Genomic DNA, 14,699 nt, shown 5'->3' with positions numbered 1-14,699 from the left:
ATGTCTCCTGGTGCCGTGCTGGTTTTTCCGTAAAACTTCGACGGGCCATAACTTCTTCGTTATGACTCGGATTTCGGTGTTCTTTATATGTACGGAACCCTTGAGACATATTATACAACTTGGTTAAGATTATTTATTCTAAATAATCTTTTGTCAAAAATTCATTTTAAACCCCTATTATCTCCAAGTTAACTAGCCCGGATCTACGGGAGTTACAATTATCCCCCCCTTAGGATGATTACGTCCCGGAATCATCAAAGAAACAGGGCTCACATGATGACTCCATACGTTAACTCTTCATTCTAAGTAATAACCGTAACTTTGATGTTTCTTTGAACGAGTATCTAACTCTAAGACTTCTTGACTGCAGGCGGTGCTCGATCTTGCACTTGCTCCCTATCTCACGTTAGACTCTAAATTATGACCTTCAAGTCACAATCTTGATCCTCACTGGATACGAACTTAACATAAGTTCTTTTATTACTATCATGGACCGATGTGTTATATTCTAATGACCTCTCATCGTATGTTGCAACGCTCAGACTCAGGTTTCTTAGAGTCAAAATTCCAGAACAGAATATATCTTCCTTCATGTTCTAATGCGATACAATCACATTTCAATATGTAGCATTTCTAGCTACAAGCTTCTTACTTTAACGGCAATTAATGATACTCCTATTGGTTGCTTCAATTATCTTTTATTTCAATCTTCCGGCTTAAGTCAGATGTTACATCAAACTTGGTTCTCTGAACCACATAGCATATTCATCTCAGTCGAACTCGATTTAATATGAACACTAGGGTCAGAATAACAATCATCTTCTTAGTCATTACCGAAACGATGGTAACGACATACTTGAATAAAACGGACTCAATTATTGGCTTCTTGGTAACCTTGTGACTTTCCCTGATCCAAGCATGAGTCATGTGTTTCCAGTAGTATATGCATCTACTACCTTTCACACCTACTCAAACTCGTCCTAAGTATTGTCTCGCAGTTTTTCAAGTCACCATGCAAGAAAATCACATAACAGTTTAACACACCAGATAACAAATCGAAGACTTTATTATTTCTTGAAACTATTACATAGGTGTTCAAGTTCACCCTACACTATGCCTCTAATAGGCTACATCATACGATACTATGGCTACTGCATAACTTGATCTTTGGATATGAAGTCATCATCCTTAATTCCTCGCATGGTTCTCTGTTTCGTCGAGGATCATGTGAAATGCCCTTGGCCTCGGTGGCGTCTCTGGTCTTGCTGATTTATTTTTCCTCAGGCAGTCCCTAGAAATATGCCCTTCTTTGTTACATCCATAACACACCTTCTTGTTGGACGCACACTTGCTGGCGTAATGCCCTGTATTTCCATATTTGTAGCAAGTCACCTCCTTGCTACATTCCCCGAAATGCTTCTTTTTACACTTCTTGCACCACTTGGTTTCACCTCCTCCTCCTTCTTCAGTCTTTGAGAATTTCCTTTCTTTGTTGGATTTTGAAGATCCTTCATGCTTCCTTTTCTCGCCAACTTCAGCTCTCTCCAGACCCTTTTCCTTAATCTGGGTCTCAGCATTCCTGGCTGCAAAAATGGCTCCTTTCAAAGTGGCTGCTTGCTTGACCATTGGTCTAAAGTATGCTGGTAATCCATGGGTAAACATGTTGACCTTGGAGAGCTCAGTTGGAACTAGGTAAGGAACCAGCTTCATCTTTTCCGTAAAGCTTGCAGCGTATTCTTTAACGCTCATTCTTCCTTTTTTCAGATTCTGGAACTCATTGTTGATCTCCAAAAGATCCTGCTCAGAGTAGTACTGCATTTTTAGTTGCACCAGGAAATCTTCCCAAGATATCTTACTTGCTTCTCCCTTGGGCATCGTGTTAGCTAGTAGCTTCCACCAGCTCAGTACTCCAGACTTTAACAAAGGGACCGCGAGGGCGGTTTTCTATCTGTTGCTACACTCACAACTCTCAATCATTGTCTCCATCTCGGAGATCCAGTTCATAACTTCCACCGGCGTCAAGCTTCCAGATAGACTCGGTGGTTTAGACGCCATGAAATCCTTGTATTTGCATCCACATCCATAATTTCCTCCATCCTGGTGGTTTTGCCTAACTATTGGTGGGTTGGCTTGACCAACAGTCCCACTGTAGTTTCCCTCCTCAGTCTGTCCTTCGTTCAACTCAAGCTGTTCAATTTGTATGGTCACTTCCTCTCGATTTTGGTAGAGCAAACGTCTGGTTTCCTCCATTTGTTGATCCAGCATCGCCTGGATCATCTCTTGCACTCCGTCCATCGTTATTGGCTCAACAGCGGCCACCACAACCGGTATGTGCAATATCATTGGCGGCTGATCTTGGTTCCCATTTGCATTCACATTTCCGCTACAGGTCCTTCCCATCTTGATCTATACACCGAATATGATGAATCTAGATCTTTATTTAGGATTGATGTTTAAATCATCCTTATCACTCCGAAATGTTTACATGCTTGTTCTAATATCGTATTCGTATGATTAGAATCCTAAACACATAAGGTTTCCAGATTCCGTCGGCAACAAACTATAGATCCGATCAAACTATAGCATAAAGCATAACAAATCATTTAGCACGTAAAAGCAATTTAGACATCATTCCTAAAATAAGCTAGTGCTTGTGTCTACTCAGGTGTATTACCTAAATCTATTAGACACACACCTCACATTCATTGCTTAACATTCTAAGTTTAAGTCTAGAAATAAATCCATATTCCTAGTTCACTTAAACTAATGCTCTGATACAAAGTGTGACATCCCCATTTTCATGGCCAGAAAATACCAATTTTCTTTATGCTTTATAAAAATCAGAGTACTTCTTTTCATAAAAATGTTGCTGAATTTATTCCCAGAAAAACACGATATATACGTTATCAAAACATTTTCGAAGAAACATATTTTATTCATTTAAAATGTTTGGGATGTCATCGTCAATACAGAAACATAAGCATAAATGGAACTTACATTTATTTACACTAGTGATCTACATCTCTTTTAAATCTCTCAGTGTAATGTAACTTCATATCGACACCTGTGATACAAATAAACTGAGTGGGTCAGGTTGGGAACCTGGTGAGTACATAGGGTTTTCAACCCATAATAATATAATTATTATGGTTAAACAATCACGCAATCAACCCAATTACCCATCCCCATTATCTTCGTTATTCTTAAGGATCTACCCTAAGTATCAGCTATCTCTCGTTCATTCATTCCTTAGGATCATCCTAAGTAATCAACACGAAGTCCATCGTTTCCACGGTTTACACAACGGACACCAAGTCTGCATAGTCGCCAGGGCTTAGGTACTAAGTCTGCATAGTCGCCAGGGTTTAGGCATCAAGTCTGCATGATCACCAAGGTTTAGGTATCAAGTCTGCATGATCACATAGGTTTAGGCATCAAGTCTGCATGATCACCAAGGTTTAGGCACCAAGTCTGCATGATCACCAAGGTTTAGGCATCAAGTCTGCATGATCACCAAGGTTTAGGCACTAAGTCTGCATGGACGCCAGGGTTTAGAGTACACCGGGTGAACACATCGTGCACAACACCTACAGGTTGCGAGCCTGCTAGTGTTCTGCTAGACTGTCTAGAATAGTCCGTGGTTGTCATCCATACACTACTGAATAACGGGGCCATCATTTGAGAAAAAGGCTTCTCACATCGTCCACCTCTCATCCTCACCTCACGGTCTATTTCACCTCTCAACTCATCATCCAACTCATACTCCATCTATTACATCTACCCATGTTTTACCCCAACATTATCGTAGATATAAAATACATATAGAATTTAAATCATTTAAAACATGTATAAAATCGTTCATTCAACATAGATAGCAATTATACAGATAATATTCACACATAGCACGTAGTTTATATAAAATAATTCATATCTATGTGTAAGATGAAAGCAACTATGCACTCACCTGATAAGGTGATGACTCGGTACTCGGACAACACTTCGTTACTGTTAAAACAATTTCCCTCGGACAAAACCTAGTATCATTACCACTAGAGTTTAGTCTAACATTAACCGCAACTAATTAATAGTCTAGATATTATTACTATTATATAAGCGTTAAGAAATACTCTTATATAACTCATTACAATAGCCCAAATACTCATTATAAGTTCCTAATAACGTTACTATATTAAAACATAAGCTATACTAAAGATAAGGTAGGCATAGCTCACTTACAGTGGGTTTTTCTCAAAACCGGGCGCCGCTGGAGCAGCATTCCCAAGCCGAAAGGCTCTTCTTCTCGGAGTCGTTGGGCACTCCGCGGCTTCCACCTTGTGCTAGGGAGGTTCCTAGGCTTTTCGGGGGGTTTCGGGGCTTAGAGAGAGAGAGTATAGAGAGAGGAATGAAGAGTTAAGGTGTGAGGAATGAAGGAGAGGGGAGTTTCTATTTATAGAAGGCTGGAGGGTCACTCACGTCATGAGCGAGGCTGGCTACAGCCATACAGAGCCTGGTGCTGACACGTGGCATCGCACACAGGGTGGAAATCAGCCGATTTTCAAAAATTCATAACTTTCGCATACGAATTCGTAAATCCTTCATACGGAATCCGTTTTCGTCTATCTTTCTACCGTTGAGTTCCTACTAATGAGATCTTCAACTCACATTAAGGTTGCGTTAGCCAAAAACCGCTCGAACTAAAATTCGAGTTTCGGGTCGTGCACTGCTAAGCCGAATCTTAGAAAAATCATAACTTCCTCATACGAAGTCAGATTTGGGCGCGTCTTTTTATGGATGTTCTCGGTTTAAATGATACTACAACTTTGATTTAGATCACTAAGGCTAAAAAGTCATCCATCGTAAATTCACTATTTACGTCTCCCGGTGCCGTGCCGGTTTTGCCGTAAAACTTCGACGGGCCATAACTTCTTTGTTATAACTCAGATTTCGGCGTTCTTTATCTATACGGAACCCTTGAGACATATCATAGAACTTGGTTAAGATTATTTATTATAAATAATCTTTTGTCGAAAAGTCATTTTCGACCCCTATTATCTCCAAATTGACTAGCCCGGATCTACGGGTGTTACTTCTTAGGCCTAAAGTGATCAAGTTGAAAGTTCATTGGTCTATTAGGCCCAATAAGAGAATCCTAGTTCATAATGAACTTGAAACAAGATTTCTAGGGTTTTTAACCCATAGTTGAACGTATGAGATGTATTGTATTAGGTCTTGAACCTCTTATGTGAGTTTTGATTTCAAATGGATGATGTTGATTGAACTTAGGTTATGATATTCACTTAGAGTACAAGCTTTACAATAGATGATTTTTTCATGAGAATAGAATTTCCGAGCAAGAATGCCAGTTGTGATAATTTTAGGCAATCCCAAGGATGGGGCCATGGGAAAAGGTGGAGGCAGCCTTCAGAAGGAGTCTACATCAAGTAACACTAACATCAGGTAGTGTCTTCGTAAGGTCGCAGATGGACATCTTACCGCAGCAGTGAAATTGTTATGCTCATCGGGTGTTGCGACATACAATGGTGATACTATTAAAGCTTTGGAGGACAAACACACTTTTAGGCTACCCCCATCCATGCCGAGCCCCATAATTTCTAAACCTCCCCTTGTAGCAGACTCTAGTGCCAATAAGGTGTTGAGTGAACACCACGTTGATGGGTCTCTTGCAATGTTGACAGTGGGTTACTCGAATTCCTTTAACCTAGTGGATAGATCAGCCTTGCTCCACGAGGTTAAGAGGATGTACCCTTCTATTTCTTTGTGGGTGAATTTCTTGTACGGGCAAGCATCGAGACTTTATATAGGAGAACAACATATATGGTCTTCCACTAGGGTGCATAAAGGCGACCCCTTGGTCCCTCTTCATTTTGCCCTCGTTGTTCACCCACTTGTGCACAAGATTAGAGACAGTTGTAAGATCCTTCTCCACACTTGGTATCTTGATGATGGGACTGTCATTGTGGATTAAGAGGAGGTGGTTAGAGTGTTGGACTTTATCCGGGTGAATGGTCTAGGCTTCGGTCTTGAGTTGAACATCAAGAAAATGGAGCTTTTTCGGCCCTCCTATGATGGCAGGAAGCTTCGTGATGATTTATTCTTAATGGATATAGGGATACCTTCTTAGGGGGTGAAACTCCTTAGTGGGGCTGTTAGCAGAGATGCAGGGTTTATTAGCGGGCTGGCCATGAAGAGAGCGGTCAATGCTATTGATTTGATGGGACCTCTTCCACAACTATGTGACCCGCAGAGTGAGCTCCTTTTGCTTCGATCATGAATGGTTATTGCAAAACTTTTCTTTGGTTTAAGGACATGCCAATCGGTGCACATAGAAGAGGCAGCTTTGTTCTTTGACAAATGATTGCACAGGTCTACCGAGGATATGGGGATATGTGGAGGCCCTTTCTTCAGAGACATCCAGTGGCGTCTGGCTTCATTACGTATTCGTTTTGGTGTTTTGGGTTTGTAGTCGGCATACGAGGTTTCCTCATACGCATTTGTAGCCTCGAGGGCCCAATCGTAGGCATTACAAGACCACATCTTATGTGATAGTTGCACATGTGGTATGGACTCTGATTACCTATGTGCTATGACTCATCTTCGCGATACGATTCTGGGATTAAACTATAGTGGTTTCACTAACAGCAACACCCCCCTAAATCCAAAAAAGCATTGGTATGTGCCCTTTTTAGAAAAATTGTCAAAGATATGGAAGTCGACTTTGACATGACTGTTAGACAAAAAGCAGTTTTTGAGTGTCTTCGGGCACCTCATGCTCAGGATATTCTACTATCCCAATTGAGGGTCTCGGCTAACATATGTATCTTGTAGAGTATCGAACTATCCTCCGTTACCGCCTCGTGATTCCTCTAATCCCAACTGACGAGATATGCCCAATTTTCTGTAAGGCATGTTTGGAAACTTTTGGGGAACATGCGGTTCATTGTAAAGAGCTCCCTGTTTTCAAGTACCGACATGATGTGGTTAGGGATGTTCTCTTTGATGTTTGTTGGCATGCTGATATCTCTGCGAAGAAAGAAGCGCCCGTGAACTTTTTGACGGACTCATAGGATAGAATATCTTGATGGGTTTGAGCCATAAGAACTATCCTATGGGCACATGCAAACCCTAATGCTTGGATCTAGGTTTTTCTAATTGAACATGCATTGAATTCAAGACTTACAACACTATATCTAATGAAAACAATTGAATCTAATCATATGAAATTGGATCTAGAACAATACCTTGGATTACTTGCTTGATACTTCCTCTTCTTGGAGCTTAGAGTCACAATTGTCACTCCTCTAATGGTTACAAACACCAACTACCAAGAGGATGATCTTAAGAGAGAGAGGAGAGGGTGAGAAATCGGACCTAGGGTTTCTTGCCTTGCATGAGTGGCAATTTCCCTCACCCTAGGAGTCTAGTTATTCTATGAGCTACTAGGGTTTCACCTTTAACCCTAATTGAATAACTTAGGCCCTAAGCAATCCAAGATCCGCCTAGATACTAGGCTTGGACGATTTTATGGTTCCCAAACCCCAAATTTCGTCCACCCTCATATCCATAAGGATACATAGCCCAAAACACAACTATCACACATTTGACAGTTTATGCCCCTTTATTCAATTAAACCTCTTTAAGTCACCAAATTAATTCCCAATTAATATATGACTTATATTAATCAAATAATATTATTATTCCTTTAATATATTATTCTTATAATATATTAACAATAATATCTTTTCTCTCTTAACAAATCATTCTATGAAGTTGCTATGGTGAAGGCAACCCAAAAGGACCATGCACAACCGGGTCAAGTACTTACCAAGTATGGTTACAGCCTTAGACACTAATCCAACAGTCTCCCACTTGGATATGTCTAGTAACTATATATGCAAACACAATCCGATTAGATAAGGGATCTTCGACACTAATCAGTATCATGTCCTTTAGATAAGGGATCGTACAGTCCTCTATTTAGATATTGTTCGGGCAATCTTATGGAACTTATTGTGCAATAGTTGGTTTCTCGATCTCAGATTCATTTGACATAGAACTTAATTTGAACACATCAATTCATTCCTAACCGGTCCCGGCACATAAGTGAAATCAAATCATCGAGGGGCCCTAATATCGCTTTTACCTTCATAGGATAAAAGTAACAGATAAACTTCGACTTATATGCATTTACTATTTACTAATCAACTATACACAACAATGCGTTTTATGACATCAATTTACTGATGCAGTTTCGCATTGTCAATGTACAACCAATTAATAAACAATAAACCATATATCTTGGTTTTAAGACCATATGATATTATCTTATTGCGATCACTTGTGTCACATTCCATAAAGTGATTCCAGCAAGCGCGGGTTTATTCCAATGCTCAAAACTTGTTCATAAGCACTCATGAACATTGTGGCAAACCTTTTTTATGTCCAATACCTTTTAGACACTCTACATACCAATTCATGACAATCTTCATTCATATCTACTTCCAACATATGAACGATTGTGGACCGTTCGAATAATTCGATTATTCTTAATAATTCAATTATTTAGGAAGTCAAAACATGCAAAGTGAAACAATAGTTAAACAATTAACATAAGAGAATAGCTCTACTCATAAATAATACTCTTTTATTTAATCATCAAATGTCAATTCCATTTATCTATTACATGTTTCCAAACTATCTAATCTAAAGTAATATCGTCTTTCAGCCCAATGCTCCTAGCGTGCTGCAAATGCTTAACCTTACTCAGTCTCTTCATAAGCGGATCTGCAGGGTTATTCTCTGACGATACCATCTTCACTAGGAGGTGTCCTTCCTCTACTCGATGTCAAATAAAGTGATATTTTCTGTCGATATGCCAAGATCTACCATGATCCCCCGGTTCCGTGGTCAAGGCAACCGCTCCCTCATTATCACAGAAATTTTCCATAGGCTCCTTTATGGCAGGCACAACTCCAAGATCACCAATGAAGTTCTTCAACCACATCGCCTCCTTTGATGCTTCACTCCCTGCAATGTACTTTGATTCGCACGTTGAATCAACTACGGTCTCTTGCTTGGAACTTTTTCAAGTCACTGCTCCTCCATTATGGGTAAAGACCATGCCAGACTGCAAACGGTAGTTGTCCCTGTCGGTCTGGAAGCTTGCGTCACTATACCCTCGTACCTTTAAGTCATCACTCCCTCCAAGGACTAAGAACCATTCCTTGGTCCTCCGAAGGTAGTTAAGAATATTCTTTACTGTAATCCAATGAGCTCTGCCCGGGTTCCCTTGATATCTACTGACCATGCTCAAAGCAAAGGCCACATCAGGGCGAGTACAAGTCATAGCATACATGATTGAGCCAACTGCGGAAGCGTAGGGTACTCGGCTCATCTCAACTATCTCGGCTTCGGTACTCGGACATTGATTCTTACTCAATTTGGCATTACTTTTTATCGGTAGTTCTCCCTTCTTCGAGTTCTCCATAGTAAAACGTTTTAGTACCTTATCCAAGTAAGTATTTTGACTACGTCCTATTAGTCTGTTACTTATTTCTCTCACTATCCTTATTCCCAAAATATAGGATGCCTCTCCGAGGTCCTTCATAGCGAAGCACTTCCCAAGCCAGGACTTAACCTCCTGCAGAGTCGGGATGTCATTTCCTATGATTAGTATGTCATCGACATACAAAACGAGAAAGCTAACTATACTCCCACTGGCCTTGACATATACACATGATTCATCTTCACTTCGTACAAATCAAAACTCTTTGACTTTCTCATCGAAGCAAAGATTCCATCTGCGAGATGCTTGCTTAAGTACATAAATAGACTTCTCAAGCTTGCACACTCTATTGGGATGCTTCGGATCGACAAAACCTTCTGGCTGAGCCATGTAAACATCCTCAGCCAACTTCCCATTAAGGAAAGCGGTTTTGACATCCATCTGCCATATCTCATAATCATAAAATGCAACAATGGCTAGCATCACCCTAATAGACTTTATCTTAGTAACTGGCAAGAAGGTCTCATCCGGGAGTTTGAGTAAAGCCCTTCGCAACCGATCGCGCCTTATACGTGTGCACATTGCCATCCACGTCGGTCATCTTCTTGAATATCCATTTGCACCCAACCATCTTACGTCCGGGCATATTGTCAACCAAATTCCAAACTTGGTTGTCATACATGGACTGAAACTCGTTGTCCATCACCTGTTTCCATTTTACAGACTCTGGGCCTGCCATGGCTTCCTTATAGCTATTAGGTTCATCTAGATTTGTTAGTGTACCATCACTAATATACGTGTCCCCTTCGGTAGTAATATGAAAACCATAAAACTGGGGTTGAACTCTAACTCTTTCGAAACGTCTAAGAGGTAAGGACTCGTCAATCGGTTCAACCGAAGTTTCCTCCTCGTGTTGAGCGCCAGCGTTAGAGGTTCCTTCATCGCTCGACTCTTGAATCTCTTCAAGATCGATTTGCCTCTTACTGTCCCCTTGGCTTATGATTTCTCGCTCTTGGAAAACCCCTCTCCTTGCAACGAAGACAACATTGTCACTCGGTATATATAAGAGATATCCAAAGGATCTCTGCGGGTAGCCGATGAAAATACACCGCTCACTACGAGGTTCGAGCTTGTCGTGAGTCTCTCTTCTTCCGAAAACTTCACAGCCCCAAACCTTGATATGTGCCAACGAGGGAGGTTTCCCTGTCCACATTTCGTGAGGTGTTTTGGCAACCTTCTTTGTAGGGACTCGGTTAAGGATATGGGTGGTAGTCTCTGAGGCATACCCCTAGAATGAGATAGGTAGTGAAGCACAACTGATCATAGAACGAACCGTGTCTAACAGGGTTCGATTACGACTTTCTGCCACACCATTCAACTGCGGTGTCCTAGGTGGCGTCAATTGCGAAACTATTCCGCATTCCTTGAGATAGTCGAGGAATTCAAGACTTAGGTACTCTCCTCCTCGATCTGATTGAAGCGTCTTGATTTTCCTGCCCAATTGATTCTCCACTTCATGTTTGAACTCTTTGAACTTTTCAAACATTTCTGACATGTGCTTGATTAAGTGAATATACCCATATCTACTATAATCATCGGTGAAAGTCATGTAGAAGCGGTTCCCATCCTTTGTGGTGGATCTAAAGGGCATCAGTTGCAAGCTATAATGTAGAATATGCGCGGGATGCGATCCTTAATAGTTCACTGTCACACGTCGGTGTGTATGAGATCCAATGAACCCTCACCCCTCTCACAAGTGCCAGTGAAGGGTGACTTGGTCATCTTTCCAAGTAAACAAGATTCGCACGTGTTATCTTCCATAAGGTCGAATGACTCCAACACTCCATCCTTTTGGAGTTGGGCTACGCGCTTCTTGTTGACATGTCCAAGACGACAATGCCTCAAAGATGCTTTATCCATACTATTTGAAGAATCCATACACAACACATCATTTCCTAGGTTATCTACAACCATAATAGTTTCATAAATTCCATTACAAGGCATTGCTTCAAAATATAAAACACCAATTAGATAAGCATAAATCGAACCATTCTCATTATTAAATGAATATCTAAATCATTGTCTAAATAAACCATGAAAAGAAATGATGTTTCTTGCCATATCTAGCGAGTAGCAACAATTATTTAAATCTAAATTCAATCCATTACTAAGCACTAAAGAATACACTCCAATCTTGGTCACATGCGACGATCTTCTGTTCCCCATGATTAGATTTATTCTTCCAAGCTCCATCCCCATTTCTTCCTAGTCCCCACAAATCAGAACAAATGTGGTAACCACACCCTGTATCAAGAACCCAAGAAATAGCATGAGATGAATCATTAGATTTAATTGTGTAAATACCTGCGAAAGATGGCTTGATCTTTCCATCCTTGATGGCTTGCAGATATTCCGGGCAGCTTCTCTTCTAATGCCCTATTTTGTGGCAATGACGGCACTCTGCCTCCTTTGGGTTTGGGTTGGGCTTAGCAGGATCAAACTTGGTCTCACTGGAAGAGGAACCATCTTGGGACTTTCCCTTGCAGTGGTTCTTCGAAGAAGCCTTCCTCTTCTTGCCCCTTCCCTGCCTAATAGCCAAAACAGGAGCAGCGGATGGATTGGGAGTTGGTGCAACAGACTTGTCCTTTAGGTTGCTCTTAGCAATCCTTAGGAACCCTTAGAGTTTGCTTAGGGTGACCTCTTCCTTGTTCATGTGGTAGGTTATCCTAAATTGGTTGTAGCATGAGGGCAAGGAGTGAAGAACAGTGTCGATAGCCATATCTTCCCCAAAGTTGACATTCAACTTGCAAAGACGATCAACATACCTTTGCATCTTTTGCAAGTGCACGGTTAGAGACTATCCACTTCCCATTTTAGCACTGATCATATTCGTTATGATCTCATAGCACTCTTGCCTTGCGCTTTGGTGGTATCGCACCATTAAGTCTAGATGCATCTCATAAGGATACATGTCCTCATAGGACTTTTGGAATTCGGAGTTCATTGTGGCTATCATGATGCAATGGACTTTCGTTGCATCACGTTCATGGGTCTCAAAGACAACCATTTCTTCAGGAGTAGCAGTTTCTGGATTGATCTTCTCGAGCTTCTCATCGAGAACATACTCTTTGTCTTCGTAACGCGCGATTGTGCGAATGTATCTTATCCATTCAATAAAGTTCGATCCATCGAAAGTCAATTTTTTACAAAGGCTCATTAGCGTGAATTAGCTAGCAGCAACGTTGTTTGCGTTAGACATCTACAAATAGAAAGGAACAAAGTTGATTAGAATTAAGTCCCTAATTAACACCCAAAATGAAATTTTAGGGCTAGGACCCAACAACATTATTTACACATTAGAAAAGGGATACCGTAATCCAACATGAAAATAATTTAGAGGTAAGTGAATGAAGATTCACTAATTCTTCACCATGAAAAACATAAGCTTTGAGTTTTAAATGTATTGAGAATTCCTAGATATCTTTGAGATTCATTGAAACTTTTCAATGGCATGTTTAAATCTCGATATGCCCCTCTATTTTGTGACTGGGATACCGAGGATCACATAGCGGGTGTGAATAACCATGCAAATCTACATGGTGCCTTCATTGTTACAATCACCTATTCGATGTGCCGGTAAACCACACACACTCCACCGAACTATGACAAACAATGAATCACCCTTTGCCATATTTTCTTAGAACCAATTAGTGTGCTGGTTAACCACACACGCTCCACCAACTTCGGAATTTTATAAAGTACGTTTAGTTACTTTATCTAGTTTCATTATACTTATTAATGAGGAGAGATTTGCTCTATCCTACCCGTTCGGCTAACGACCCTCCACCAGTCAAGCAATTAGTGGGTGTGAGTGTACACCCATTAAGCGCCATTTTATAGGCAGCAACCTTATACCCACCTTATAGACTGGCTTCGTGAATGAGGCCTACTAACGGTAAGGCTAGCATATTTTAACTCATATATATATATATATATATATATATATATATATATATATATATATATATATATATATATATATATATATATATATATATATATATATATATATATATATTAATCTTGTAATAATATATTAGTATATTGTTGAATTTTAAACTTGTAAAATTCTAGGGTTTGAAATTTAAATGATTCAAATTAAACTTTTAATCACAAAACTTAAATTTCAAAACTTGAGGACAAGTTTTAAACTTTTCAAAACATAAGAAATCCCGAAGACAATTCAACAATTAGATTATTACAATTTGATCTTATTCAGTATTACTTGCAAGACAATTCACCAATTCAATTCAAATAATCAATTTATTATCACAATTCACCCAAAACAGTTAAGGCAAGTTTCCAGCAAGAAATCCCGAAACAAGATCCTTCTGATGCTCGAACTCGCCGAGTTCCTCTATGGACTCGCCGAGTTGGAGCTACTCGCCGAGTCAACAGTGGAACTCGCCGAGTTCATCAGGCAAAAGCACAAAAAACGAATTTTCCAAGAAACAAGCAATCAACCAATGCATCAATTCAATAGAAATCAATCAAAGCTCTGATACCACTGATGGGTTTGAGCCATTAGAACTTTCCTATGGGCACATGGAAACCCTAATGCTTGGATCTAGGTTTCTCTAATTGAACATGCATTGAATCCAAGACTTACAATACTAGATCTAATGAAAACAATTGAATCTAGTCATATGAAATTGGATCTAGAACAATACTTTGGATTACTTGCTTGATACTTCTTCTTCTTGGAGATTAGATTCACAATTGTCACTCCTCTAATGGCTTACAAACACCAACTAGCAAGAGGATGATCTTGAGAGAGAGAGAGAGAGGAGAGGGTGAGAAATCGGCCCTAGGGTTTCTTGCCTTGCATGAGTGGCGATTTCCCTCACCCTAGGAGTCTATTTATTCAATGAGCTACTAGGGTTTCACCTTTAACCCTAATTGAATAACTTAGGCCCTAAGCAATCCAAGATCCTCCTAGATACTAGGCTTGGACGATTTTAAGGTTCCCAAACCCTAAATTTCATCAACCCTCATATCCATAAGGGTACATAGCCCAAAACACAACTATCACACATTTGACAGTTGATGCCCCTTTATTCAATTAAACCTCTTTAAGTCACCAAATTAATTCCCAATTAATATATTACTTATATTA

This window comes from Lactuca sativa, chromosome 8 (genome assembly GCF_002870075.4).
Source record: "Lactuca sativa cultivar Salinas chromosome 8, Lsat_Salinas_v11, whole genome shotgun sequence".
In the NCBI taxonomy this organism is placed as follows: domain Eukaryota; kingdom Viridiplantae; phylum Streptophyta; class Magnoliopsida; order Asterales; family Asteraceae; genus Lactuca; species Lactuca sativa.
This window is presented reverse-complemented; position numbering follows the sequence as displayed.